At 41.5% G+C, this 14024-nt stretch overlaps 1 protein-coding gene across 6 annotated transcripts in view; it reads right to left on the bottom strand.

Annotated features, from left to right (window-relative positions):
• pcm1 (pericentriolar material 1) overlaps positions 1 to 301 on the bottom strand; it is a 154374-nt gene extending 154073 nt beyond the window's left edge. For all 6 annotated transcript variants that reach the window (XM_072570300.1, XM_072570309.1, XM_072570318.1 and 3 more), the window contains exon 1: positions 33 to 301. The gene's annotated coding sequence lies outside the window, so the exon portion shown is untranslated. The remainder of the gene's footprint in view (positions 1 to 32) is intronic.
• Between the last annotated feature and the right edge of the window lie 13723 nt (positions 302 to 14024).

Below are 14024 nucleotides of genomic sequence, written 5' to 3'. Positions count from 1 at the left end.
GAAGGCCCTGACAACAACGAGGCGATCCCTACCTGCAACAACAGGAGCAGGAGCTCTTCCCCTGTCCCCGCCGGCCCGGCTCGATGTCCGCTCCTCACTCAGCTTCCCGGGGAAGCGGCTCCCTGGTTCTGGCTCTGGCTGTGGCTGTGGCTGTGGAGAGGTGGGGGAAGGGCCGAGCTCAGTAACGGAACCCCCTCTGCGCCTCGCGGGCTCGAGCGCGCTCTCTCCCGCCAAACCCCCCCCACGAGCACCGCCGCCGCAGCCGTTACCGAAACCATAGAGATGGAGCCGGAAATGACGCACGTGCAGGACAACAACAACCAGCGCGAGAGAAGGGGAGGGGGGGGTCAGCCGCCACTTCCGTATCCGGGTACATAAATCTTAACCGCCTCTGACCGCCCCGCAAACCGAAATATTCAGATAGAGGTGACCTAGAGTAGTTTTGGTGTGTGGCGGGAGGTGGAGCTTTAAAGAAAAACTGCACAGGCACACATGTACATTGTTTCGGTGTTTTAAAACAAAACTTGCTTACTGACCTTGGGTTTTCAAGTAATTTTGTGAAAGTGAAACCCATGACCAATTGTCCTGCATTTTCAGGGATTTTCCTCGATTTTAATTCCCCTCCAAGGAGGCCTTTTGCTCCTTATTTCTGGTTAGAACACCTTCCAACACAGTGAGCCAAGAATCTACTGCCTTTGATCCCAAAGAATCCCTCCAGTGTAGAAACAGGCCATTCGGCCCAACGAGTCCACACCAACCCACCCAGACCCATTCCCCATACAGACTCTATCCCTGTAACCCTGCATTTCCCCATGGTTAATGCGCCTCACTACAGATCCCTGGATGCTATGGGTAATTTCCCATGGCCAATTCACCTAACTGCACATCTCAATAGATTAGTTTACATTACTTACAGTGTGGAAACAGGCCCTTCGGCCAACAAGTCCACACCGCCCCGCTGAAGCGCAACCCACCCATACCCCTACATCTACCCCTTACCTAACACTACGGGCAATTTAACATGGCCAATTCACCTGACCTGCACATCTTTGGAATGTGGGAGAAAACCGGAGCACCCAGAGGAAACCCACGCAGACATGGGGAGCATGTGCAAACTCCACACAGAGAGTCGCCTGAGGCGGGAATTGAACCCGGGTCTCTGGCGCTGTGAGGCAGCAGTGCTAACCACTGTGCCACCATGCCGCCCACATCTTTGGAGATTGTACAAATTCCACGCAGACTGTCCCTTGAGGGTGGAATTGAACCCAGGTCCTAAATGCTGTGAGGCAGCAGTGTTGACACTGAGCTACCATTGCTGCTTGCTGTAGCTTTTGTGCATGTGAGTGTGAATCAAAAGCAGGGGACCTATGGGCAACACAACATTCATTCCCAAACCCTCTACTCTTACCACCACTGGCACCTCTTCCCCCTGCTTGATGCCCACCAGAATATACTGTCTGACAGACCAAGCATTCCTCAAGTCTAAAAAGTTAATATGAGAAGAATGTGAAGGTGTTAAGAACATAATTCTTGACCCCACAGAGTTGTGGACACTCGATCACTCGGAAATCTTGGCAGCACAGATGAGTTGGGGCTGTTTCTGTTCTGACTTTATGACTCTAAATATTTCAAGGAGATAGATGGATTTTTGAAAGATCAAAGGTTGTGGCCTATGGCAGATGATTTTTTGAATGGCAGGCCAGACTTGAGAGGTTGAATGGTCTACTCCTGCTCCTGTTTATGTTCTTAATTTCTTAAGGCTTAGGGTCATTGCATCCAAGGTCACCTTCCAATCCCAATTACACTCTGAAATCCACATTCTCTCACTGCAGAAGTAACTACCTCAGTCCCAAAAGTAGTCATGTTTTCCTAAATCACTGAAAATCGGTGTGCCCAAACCTTTCAGCAGGTGTGCAAGCAGGAGAACTGACCTTTCGGGCATAAGTCCTTCATCAGAACAAGTCACATTATCACCAAAAGCTAAAGAGATATCAGCTTTTGTTAGACCAAGTGGTTTCTATCAGAGGAGAAAGTGAGGACTGCACATGCTGGAGATCAGAATCGAAGGGTTTCCTGATGAAGGGGTTCTCCTGCTTCTCTGATGCTGCCTGACTTGCTGTGCTTTTCCAGCACCACACTCTCGACTCTGGTTTCTGTCAGAGTTAAATTATACAATTTGGGTTTAAAAGTGTCCCAGTTACATTCCAAACACTTATGAATCAAGTGGTAGCTAGTGTGCCTATATATGTAATTTATTTAGACAATGTCTGAATACAGAGAAACATCTGCGAATAACATGTAAAACAATTAGCATAATTATTTAAACCATTACATTGAACTGGCTTCATAATAAGTATTGTCAAGAGTAAACTCAGTCAAGTGGTGGAAGTGGGATACATCGTAAGGCAAGGGCAAATGTTGCCAAGAACAGTAAAAGACTGATTTGAAAGAATTCTATGTTCATGAAACTAATCCTTAATATTTCTGGGGATGTGTGTTTTTTTTAATCAGAAATTCATGCATTATTTTAGGACTTCATTTGCACTTTTAACAGGTTTATTATAAAATTAAGCAAAGGTGGTAATGACAAAAAGAGTACCAAAATATCTTTCGACAAGCTGAACGCAATCCTAATGAATTAACTTGTCACGTTTTGAGAAGATTTGTAGCTCAGGTTGAGGTTCTGAATATAGCTTTGTTCGCTGAGCTGGAAGGTTCATTTCCAGACGTTTCGTCATCCTACTAGGTAACATCTTCAGTGGGCCTCTGGGCGAAGCACTGTTGATGATTCCTGCTTTCTATTTACATGAACACAGTCAGCCGATTTCTCAGCAACAAACCCAAAGAAGCAAACATAACACGTCCAGAAACCCTAGCTACTCTTCCCTACATCAAAGACATCTCAGAAATGGCTGCCAGACTACTCGGACCCCTTGGCAGCATGGTAGCCCACAAACCCACCAACACACTAAAACAGCAGCTAATGAACTTGAAAGACCCTATACAGACCAGCAAAACTAATGTCATTTACAAAATACCAGACGAGAACTGTAACAGACACTACATTGGGCAAATAGGCAGAAAACTAGCCACCAGGCTACATAAACATCAACTAGCCACAAAATGACATGACCTTCTCTCACTAGAATCCTTACCTACGGATAACGAAGGACACCGCTTCGACTAGGACAAGCCAAACAGAGATACGCATGAGAATTCCTAGAAGCATGACATTCCAACCGGAACTCTATCAACAAACATATCGAGTTAGATCCCATCTACCATCCCCTGAGAAAAAGAAAAAGAAATGACATCACCACAGGAAATGACATCACCAACCCAAAGAAACCCAAACATATAAATAGAAAGCAGGAATCATCAACAGTGCTTAGCCCGGAGATCCACTGAAGATGTTACATAGAAAAGTGACAAAACGTCTGGAAATGAACCTTCCAGCTCAACGAGCAAACTTACATCCAGAATGAACTTCTTTTGGCCAAACCTGTTTTCACTCAATATTTTAACGTGACAATTGATATGAATGACGTGGGGTGAGTGTGTTTTTTTATTTCAAGATGATTAATTAGTACTGGAGAAACCAGCGGAGCAGTTTTCAAAGAAATGTAACCAGTATCAGAAGAGAACTCTAAGTGGAAAAAGAAACTCTAAGATTATTACTTGTTGTTAAACATTTTGAAAATTTGATGCCATCCTTAACTTATTAACCATGAGAATTTTGTCACAATGAGAAGTGGCAGATGGAGTTTAATTCAGATAAATGCGAGGTGCTGCATTTTGGGAAAGCAAATCCTAGCAGGACTTATACACTTAATGGTAAAGTCCTAGGGAGTGTTGCTGAACAAAGAGACCTTGGAGTGCAGGTTAATAGCTCCTTGAAAGTAGAGTCGCAGGTAGATAGCATAGTGAAGGCAGCGTTTGGTATGCTTTCCTTTATTGGTTAGAGTATTGAGTACAGGAGTTGGGAGATCATGCTGCAGCTGTAGAGGACATTGGTTAGGCCACTGTTGGAATATTGCGCGCAATTCTGGTCTCCTTCCTATCGGAAAGATGTCGTGAAACTTGAAAGGGTTCAGAAAAGACTTACAAGGATGTTGCCAGGGTTGGAGGAATTGTGCTACAGGGAGAGGCTGAACAGGCTGGGGCTGTTTTCCCTGGAGCATCGGAGGCTGAGGGGTCACCTTGTAGAGGTTTACAAAATCATGAGGGGCATGGATAGGAGAAATAGACAAAGTCTTTTCCCTGGTGTCGGGAAGTCCAGAATGAGAGGGCATAGGTTTAGGGTGAGAGGGGAAAGATATAAAAGAGACCTGCGGGGCAACGTTTTCACACAGAGGGTGGTACGTGTTTGGAATGAGCTGCCAGAGGAAGTGGTGGAGGCTGGTACAGTTGCAAGAGGCATTTGGATGGGTATATGAATAGGAAGGGTTTGGAGGGATATGGGTCGGGTGCTGGCAGGTGGGATTAGATTGGTTTGGAATATCTGGTCGGCATGGACAGGTTGGACCGAAGGGTCTGTTTCCATGCTGTACATCTCTATGACTCTGTGACTCTATAAATGCTAATATATGGTAACATTAAGCACTTGGCATTTATAGAAACATATAAAACTTGAATTCTGGAAGATGAGGAGCTGAAATTCCTTGCAAGGAGGACAAGTTTGGAAACAATTTCTAATTGAGATTGATGATATACATTCCTGAGTGGACTGTGGAGCCACTTTGTAAAATTTGCCTCCATTGTATCTGCCATTTAATGTGTAATTTCTCATTAATAATCAACAACAATTTGCATATTAATTCATGTTGACATTATGTTGATTTTGACTTTTAGAGTGTAGATGATAATCCAAGTATTTAGTGTTTGCCTTAACTTGCCTCTTGTATTGGACAATTTATTTTGTTTAACTGTGGAATATTGTGATTTTATCATTTTAGTAAAGTGTTAGGATTTTAGATTTCTAACATTAAAAGTATTTACTAGTCTTAATGAAGATCATAATTATGTCATAGGATTCCTTAGAGGAGCTGAATGGCCTATACTTACACTTAAGTTCCCATGTTCCAAGGTTATTAAACACAGAATCATTCCAGAAATCTCATTCGTCCCAACCAATTGGGACGAATTCATGTTTCAGTAGAGCCTCCTCTAATCTTTCCTCATCTAAATCACTGGCCCTCTACTCCCTTCTCTGTTTTTAATACTCCTAATGTGGAGAAGCTGGTGTTATGTGATTTTTAACTTTAATAGTAGTAGTGAGACTGAAATTGTCACTATTCTTTTGGTGAAGAAGTTTCTTCTGAATTCTCTATTGGATTTCTCGCTGACTATCCCTTACTGACAGTCTATGGTTACACCCTTCCCCTAAAAAGGAAACCTTTCACTCACCCAAACCTTCCACAATTCAAAAAAACTTTACCAACTTTTCTCTCAGCTTTTTTTTGACAAGGGAAACAGGTTCAGCCTGTCAATCCTTTTTCTGATATTTCATTTCTGGTATACTTCTTGAATAAAAATTGTTTGTACCCTTCCTAATGTTTCGATATCTTTTTTAAAGTAGCACATCAGAACTGCATAGAATACTCCAAACGTGCTCGCACCAAACTTTGATAAGTTTTTAGCATAACTTTCCCACTTTTCAATTCTACGCCCCACAGTAAGTGTGGTGTACTTGGGGTTTGTATTTTTTCAAAAAACATATTCTCTATCGTTTCAAGTGTTTAGGTCTGCCACGTACACATTCTACATTCAATCACCTGATGGTGTTTCTGACTGTTGTGTTCAGGCTCAATTCGAATTTGATAGTTCAGGTTTCATGTTTAGCACTTTCATTACTGACAGCACGGTTGCTGAGGGAACGGTTGCTGCTTTATGTTACTTGAATCAAGGAGTAAACAAGGAGTAATAAGATGCTGCTTTATTGTTAAAAATTTCAAAGTGTAATGCTATGTCCATAAAAAAGACTGAAAGTACTTCGACTAGAATAACCAAGATAATCAAAGATTAAATTCTTGTGGAGTGCAGTACTGCAGCCTTCTCACTAGATGGCATTCCGCCATGAATTACATTGGTGCAAATTAATACGCCTAGAGATTTCAAACATTGATATATTTGCAACATATTTTACTCTAAAGACAGTATCCTGAAAAACTAACATAGGAAATAATTTAGAAATTGAGCAATTAAAAGGGAGTCTCAGAAAAATATATTAATAAGTCTTTTCAAAGTGAGGGAAATTTCTGACAAATAAGATTTCATGAAAGGTTTCATGAAAGCAGTGCAGAATGAAGGAATGAAAGATGCTTATCACTGAGGAAAGTTACAGGAATCAACTACTAATTTGGTGATAGGAATGGTAGCTGAATGCAGGAAGAAGAGAAATTTTATCATTATTTTAACATAATTTCACAAAAATTTGATAGAATTATTAGAGCACAAAAGGAATATATTTAGTGCAAGGCTGTTTACACTGGCTCTCCTCTCTTGCTGCTTTTCATTGATTTCCGATCTCCAGTCTTCCTCCAATAACCCTGTGTATTGTTCCTTTTTAATCTTCAACTGAACTGACATTTGAGTGCACCTTTTCACTGCATTCTTAGACAGTGTATTCCAGATTTTAACTGCTTGCTGCATGAAAAACATTTTCTCATATTACTATTGTTTCTTTGCCGATTATTTTATATCCGTGTACTCTTACTTTTCATCTTTTCACCATTGGGAAATGTTTCTTCTGATCTATTCTGTCCAGATTCCTTATGACTTTAAATAGCTGCATCAGATCTAGTCTGAATTTTACAAGTGTTCCAAAGGGAAATAGTTTCTTGTAGCAAAAATAAGGAATAAACAGAATTAACTTGGAAGCATTGAAACAACTACAAAACCAGGCAGTCACAGTGAAGAGGTATTAAACAAAATTTCCTACCTTGGAGAATAACTGGAATTGGAGACAATTAAGGTAAATATGAGAGGAACATGGAATACATTTGGTCGGTCACTAATTGCAAAAGAAATGAGTTGGGAGAAGTAAGAATTAAAACTGATCATGCAACATGCATAGTTATAAACCATTCTGTTGAGTGATTAAGTGTCTGTTTTGTTTAAATACTTTATCTGCAAATAAATTGGTGGCACAGTGGCTAAGTGGTTAGCTACTCACAGTGCCAGGTCGCTAGGCTCAATTGTGTTGTTGCAGTTATACAGGGCTTTGTTGAAGCCATATCTGGAATATCATGTGCAGTTTTGGTCTCCATTTCTGAGGAAGTACAGCGAAGGTTTATCAGGCTGATTCCAGGTCAGCGCGATTGATGTATGAGGAGAGATTGACTAGGTTAGGATTGTTGCTGCTGGAGTTCAGATGAATATGGGGGGATCTCATAGAGACTTACAAAATTCTAATAGGACTAGATAGGCTAGATGCAGGGTGAATGTTCCCAATGGTGGGTGTGTACAGAACCAGAGGTCACAGTCTGAGGATACGAGGTAGACCATTTAGGATGGAGATGCGGAGACACCTCTTCACCCAATGAATGGTGAGCCTGTGGAATTCATTACCACAGAAAGTAGTTGGTGCCAAAACACTGAACGTATTCAAGAGGTGGTTGGACATAGCACTTGGGGTGAATGGAATTAAAGATTATGGGGAGAAAGCAGGATTAGGCTGTTGAGTGGGACAATCAGCCATGATCGTGATGAATAGCAGAGGAGGCTGAAAGGGCTGAATAGCCTCCTCCTGCTCCTCTATGTTTCTATGAACACAGCATTCCAAAAGTGACCTAACTAATGTTTTGAGATTGAGATGTAGCACATTAAGAGTAAGGACAATACTATCTGAGGGGACAAATCTCTCAGCAGTATAAGACAGAACACAAACTACCACAGAAATGTAACCCAAGAGGATTGATCGCCTAAGAGGTGCATCAGTAAAGACAGATCAAACGAATATCAATTTTATGAAATTCACTTTCCAAACCCTAATACAATCTACTCTCCTTAATTCCACCAAGAGACTTTGAGTTTTTGAGTCACCCTGTAGTGTATTTTTAAGTAAAATAAACAAGGCAGAATGGCCAAGGAGAACAGATTGACTTTTTCACAGAAACTGATTTTGTGCAGTATTGTATAATTTGTGACTAAGTCATCTTTATAAATCATTGTCAGATGACCACTGAGGGGCTTTACTTGTTCAGCGAATATATTTTCATCTGGACTCCAGATTTTTAGTTTGGCACACAACTTGTATTTTCCATGCATCTTTTTGGAAGTTATAACTAGAATTTGTAATGATGAAGTGAAAAGAATCATTACATTGGAGAAGAGAAAAACAAAATGTCTGCCTATCTTTTGCTGCAAACTAATTCTTATACCACAGAAATTATAAAATTGTGTATGGACAGTTCTGTTATTTGAGTAGAACTTAATACACATGCCAAGTAACTTACTGAGTCAGACCAAATTTCCAATGGAATAAACAAGAGACCAAATTCTGCAGCCCTTGGAATGTAAAAAAGACAGAGTGGTCAGGCAATAGTGGAACTTAGAGGTGGATTCCAATGCACCAGCTCATCACCACCCTCTCAGCTTGTCTTTAATTTTGGTAACTGTAGATGAGTGCATTGTATCTGTGACTAATTGAATCATGATGGCTTATATAAAAGGTTGACTTCCTTTAGTATCTTGTCTCTGGGAATGCACATGCGGTCACATAATTAGCCACTTGCAGCTATTTCTACATTTTCTGGATTCCCAATGAAACTCTGATCTTAACTCAGGAAAACTAATTTTGAAACTGCATCATGTTTTTGACAACCCTGTAACATTCTGTACTGCCAAGCCTTTTCAATTTATTTCACATCTTTGTATTCATAGTCATGTAATTACTGTACACATTTTGATTAGCTTTGAAGAAATTTCACTATCAGTTTGCCAAAGTGATACCTGGTGTAAAAACTGACTTATTTACTGATGAGGAGAGACAACACTATTCCTTGTAATTGAAACTCAGCCATGTTAATTTTGGTGAGTTTCTTGGATGTTTCTCTCCAAAAACCCTCATGAGATTTCTCAGCCTATTCTTTGAGACCTGCCTCATCACCTACAATTTCATTACCCAATGATAAGCTGCTTGTTCTATCTTCCCTCTCAACAGTGGAGATATTTACTACTGTTGGAACTTGCCAGGATTCCTGACACCAATGCTATTTTTAAAGCCCAGTTATGCATTCATCAAGGTCAGAAGGCAGACGACACCAGGTTATAGTCCAAAAGATTTATTTGAAATCACAAGCTTTCGGAACACTGCCCATTTGTCAGGTGAAGTGAGAGAGAAGTGCATAGGCACAGAATTGAAAAGCAGAGAGTTCAATGGTCAGAGAGAGCAAAAGATCATCCAAATGGTGTGAGTGGAATGTCGACAGGCTGAATAATAGCTCTCTGCAGGTGACCAAAAGTGTCAGATGGGATGAGTAAAGTGTCAGCAGCTGAATAAAAAGCAAATGACATGTAATCTGATTAAATGAGGCAGAGACAATTACAAAAAACTAAAAATAAAATGGTTCTGGAGACAAATCAAAAGACTAGAATAACATAATAGGTATAAGAGTGCATGCTGAGTGTCTAACCAAAGTAATAAGTAATCCAAAACTATACAAGCTAAGGAAGAGAGATCATAACAACAAGGGGATGGTGTTAAAACAGGACCGTAAAAAAGATTTTACAAATACAGCACAGTGTGGTGGGGTCACATGTAACATGACGTGGACTCAAGATCATGGCTGAGGTGATCTTCATGGGTATGGAACTTGGCTATGAGTTTCTGCTCGGTGATATCTCAAAGGCAGCCTGGGAGGTCACTTACCCGAAGATGGGAGGGTGAATGTCCTTGACCACTGAAATGTTCCCCGACTGGAAAAGAACATCCCTGTCTGGTGATTATTGTGTGGTGACTATTCATTCATTGTCACAGTGTCTGCATGGTCTTGCTAATATACCACGCCTTGGGGCATCCTTACCTACAGCTTATGAGGTAGACAACATTAGCCAAGTCACATGAATATCTGCCATGTATATGGTGGACACTGTTTCCAGGTGTGATGATAGTATCCATGCCAATGATCTGACATGTCTTGCAGAGATTGCCATTGCAGAATTGCGTGGTGTTATGGTTGATGTTATCCGAAAGGCCAGGTAGCTTACTGCGAATAATAGCCTGTTTAAGGTTTGGTGGTTGTTGGAAGGCAAGCAATGGAGGCGTGGGGATGATTTTAGTGACATGTTTGTCATCATTGGTGACATTTTGAAGGCTGTAAAGAACATGGTGAAGTTTCTATGCTCCAGGGAAGTACTGGACAACAAAGGGAACTTTATCTGTCATATCCTGTCTGTCTTGTGAGGAGCTTGGTGCTGTTTATCACTGTGTTATGTTGGAACAGGCAGTTGATGAGTAGAGCATCGTATCCTGTTCTTATGAGAGCGTCCTTCAAAATCTTTCGGTGTCCGTCGCATTCCTTCTCATCCGAACAGTCCTGTCTTTACTCAGGGATGTCCATAGGGAATGGCTTCTTTAACATGTCGAGGGTAGAAGCTAGAGAAGTGCAGCATCTTGAGATTATCCATGGGCTTGCATTAGAGTGAGGTACTCAGATGTCCATCCTTGATCCACCCCAGTCCAACACTAGCACCTTGACATTATGCATCCCTCAAGTGTTTCCAGCCTGGAGTTACCCTTCATTGTGCAGATAATCAGAGGGGAACCAAAGAGTAATGCTTCTCAAGCCACAAAGGTAGCATGGCTGATGCTTCATTGCAAATACAGTTGCATATTTCTAAATGTATTACTGTTTAGAGTCCAAGCTACACAGGTTTATTACACTTTAGTATAGAATATAGAACATTACAGCGCAGTACAGGCCCTTCAGCCCTCAATGTTGCGCTGACCTGTGGAACCAATCCGAAGCTGATCAATCCCATACTATTCGTATCACCCATATTAGAAGCTTGTGTGAGGGAGTGATACTCTTTCCTAATGCCAAGTGTGGTGTAATGTATTTACATTGTTCAATGTCATACAATTGCATGCTGGAAAGCCTTCAAATGCTTGTAAACGGAGGGTAGCCCTTGTCTTCCAGGAACTATTCTTGTAAGGCATCCAAGTCTTGACAAAAAACATATTCCTCTAAACAATGGAACGTGGTGGTCTCCACAAAAAAAAGTGGCCATGGAATGTCTGTAGATAGAACTTTGACAAAGACACCTTACTCTGGTGAATGCAGCACAACCATGTCATGCAAAATATTGTAGGAGATTTTAAATGCTGTATGATTGCTGCTACCTTGTTCCTACTCCCACATAATCCAAAAAAGGCAGCATTTCCTGTAAGAGCATGTTGGTGAATATCTGCAGTTCAAGGTATCAGACCAAAAAAACCACAGAGGCTGGAAATCAGAAGCAAAATCAGAAATTGCTGGAGGACCTCAGCAGGTCTGGCAGCATCTATGGAGTGAAAGCTGAGTTAATGTTCTGGGTCCAGTGATCCTTCTTCTAAAGAAATTCTTGTACAGCAATTTCTGAATTTATTCTTGAGATATTGGATTGTCTTTGTGATTTGTGACAAGTAAGTGACACTTTTAAGATTTCGTCTCATTACTTCTGCTTCACAGTAATGACTGTATTTAATCATGGTCAAGATTGTTTGTGATCACGATTTGTATGCCTTTCACATGCAGGTAATATGATCACCAATGACTTAACCTATACAGCGGAAGTGCCTGATTAATACAATTACCACTTAAGGGCTTCACATCTCTCATACATAGAGCCCTTGTTCTCAGATAGCGAAAGAAAACCTACTCTGTTCACTCCATCTGTCGTTGCAGCCATTTTCTATGCAGTCGTGATTCTCATGAGAATGAAGACAACCAAAAAGAAAAGGAAAAGCAGGCTGTTTGGCATTGTATGTTGCAGGCTTAGCCTGAAAATCAAGGACCTCCTCCCCCAACACCAAACCTCCATGTTTCTTTCTTCTTTGCATTCCTTTTGAGATCATCAGTACTGAGCTACGACATATTCCCACACACCACTTTGAACGAATAGAATAGTCATTCATTGTCATTTCTATTTTTTACAAAAAAAAGTGAAAAACATTTATGGTGTCATACCATGGTGCCTTGTATTAATAGCAGAAGGCATGGATAAGAAAAATAATGAAGACAAAGTTCATCTTAGTTCTATTCCCGACTCCTCGTTTGGGAAAAGACAGTACCGGTACAGGATTTCCATGTTGGGTTGTTGGAATCCTGGGCAGGAAGCCACTGCTGAAGCCACCTGTAGAGTTCTTGTTTTCAGTCAGTAATTTGCTGATTTTAGGTGGTTTGAATCACCCCCAGATCCCAGGTTCTAGACATTGGACCTATTTAGGAAGGTGAAATGAAGAAGACAGCAGACAGGTGTTTCAAGACAAAAGAAACTCCTCATTTATTTAAATACAAAAAAAAACTGTCAAACAAAAAATAAAGGTAAGTGCAACAAACAGTGAAATTGACACTCAGTTATACAGAGAACAGTAATCAAACACATTATTAAATTAAGCATGGGTTAAACACTATTGGAACTTAAACAGTAGTTGTAATCACAGAAACTTTAAGCAGGCTTCCCACCCTTGTGGTCTCATGCACTGTCATCACCTTGCTAGCTAGGTTGGAAGCTTTGGGGTCTCGCGAGTTTAAGCTCACCATTGAGGAAAACACAACTTTGAAATACAGCTGGCTGTTCCCACTTGCCATACAGGAACCTGTATGAAGACTTCGGATGGCACAGGCCTTCAGATTGGGTTGATGCAGTCGGATGCATATTGGACCTATTGGATGAGTACTTAGTTTTCTTTACTTTCTGTTGGTTTTGTGGGCCTGGTTTCACCTCAGGATGTTTCTGAGGCCTTGTGGTGTCTGTTGGGTCAGTGGTTAACTTGGTCGGCTGCTGTTGATTCCCCTGGTTTAGAACAAGCCTGTGTCAGTAGCTCTCGGATTTGGTGTCAGGCTTCCCCTCTTGGAGATAACTCTTGAAAATAACTGTTCTTCTTCTGGGGATTGCTGCTGAGGAATAAATGTCTGGGTGAGATCAGGGCCTGCAATGATATTGATTCAGGGCTTCATCCTCGTGCCAAATATGCATTTGCCATTGTATTTCTGGTGTTTCCTTTAAGGTCAATTGACTTCCTGCTAACTAAGAGTACTATCTGTGCTGGATAGCCTGATGTATTAAAATTTAGTTGCAGTCTAGAATTTTAGGTTTGGTTGATTGTTCTCTTAGAGGTGTACATTGGAATTCCAGGCTGAACAATAGTCACAGACTTAAATCATTCTGGCTCTGTGTGTATTTGTTGCAGCCTGAGCTCAGGCTTTGGCCCAGTATTTTAGATGTTAGGGAAGTCCAGGGTCTTGTCCTGTATTTTAGATAATGGGGATTTTTACTCAATCCAACACACCCACTGGACATTGCGGCAATGTAATGAGGCACCACCATCGTTACTGCAGTAGCCACACAAAATATCCCTCTTCCACCTTGCCTATTCAACCACTGCTGAGGTAGCAGCTGATAGTGGGTTCCCTTGCTTGCCCCTCAGCCAGCTGTCTCCTCAACGCCACTGTCAGAGTCCCGCTCTGGGCTCACCAGCTGCCACCATGCTCCAGACCCCAACAAAGCCACCTTCCGTCAAAAAACTGAGAAAAAAAAAGAGAAAAGGGGGGAGAAAAAGGTGGACGAAAAAGCTGAGACCCGGGCATAGGTGCATGGACATTGTCAACTCCTCCATCTGACAACATTACTTGTGAACCCTAACCCAACAGCTCAGTCACGCTAACCATCTGTAGTGATTGGAAACAAATGTATCTCATTGACTATGCGACCCTTAATTGGGGTTGTTAACCTTGGCCAATCAAGAAGCCTGGCTGACCTATATAAACAGGGGATTCTGGGTAGGCCATCCTGTGAACCTGAAGGTTGGTAGGCTGTCC

Source organism: Chiloscyllium punctatum, chromosome 1 (assembly GCF_047496795.1).
Source record: "Chiloscyllium punctatum isolate Juve2018m chromosome 1, sChiPun1.3, whole genome shotgun sequence".
NCBI lineage: Eukaryota > Metazoa > Chordata > Chondrichthyes > Orectolobiformes > Hemiscylliidae > Chiloscyllium > Chiloscyllium punctatum.
The sequence above is the reverse complement of the archived record's forward strand: the minus strand, read 5'-3'. Positions and strand labels throughout refer to the sequence as shown.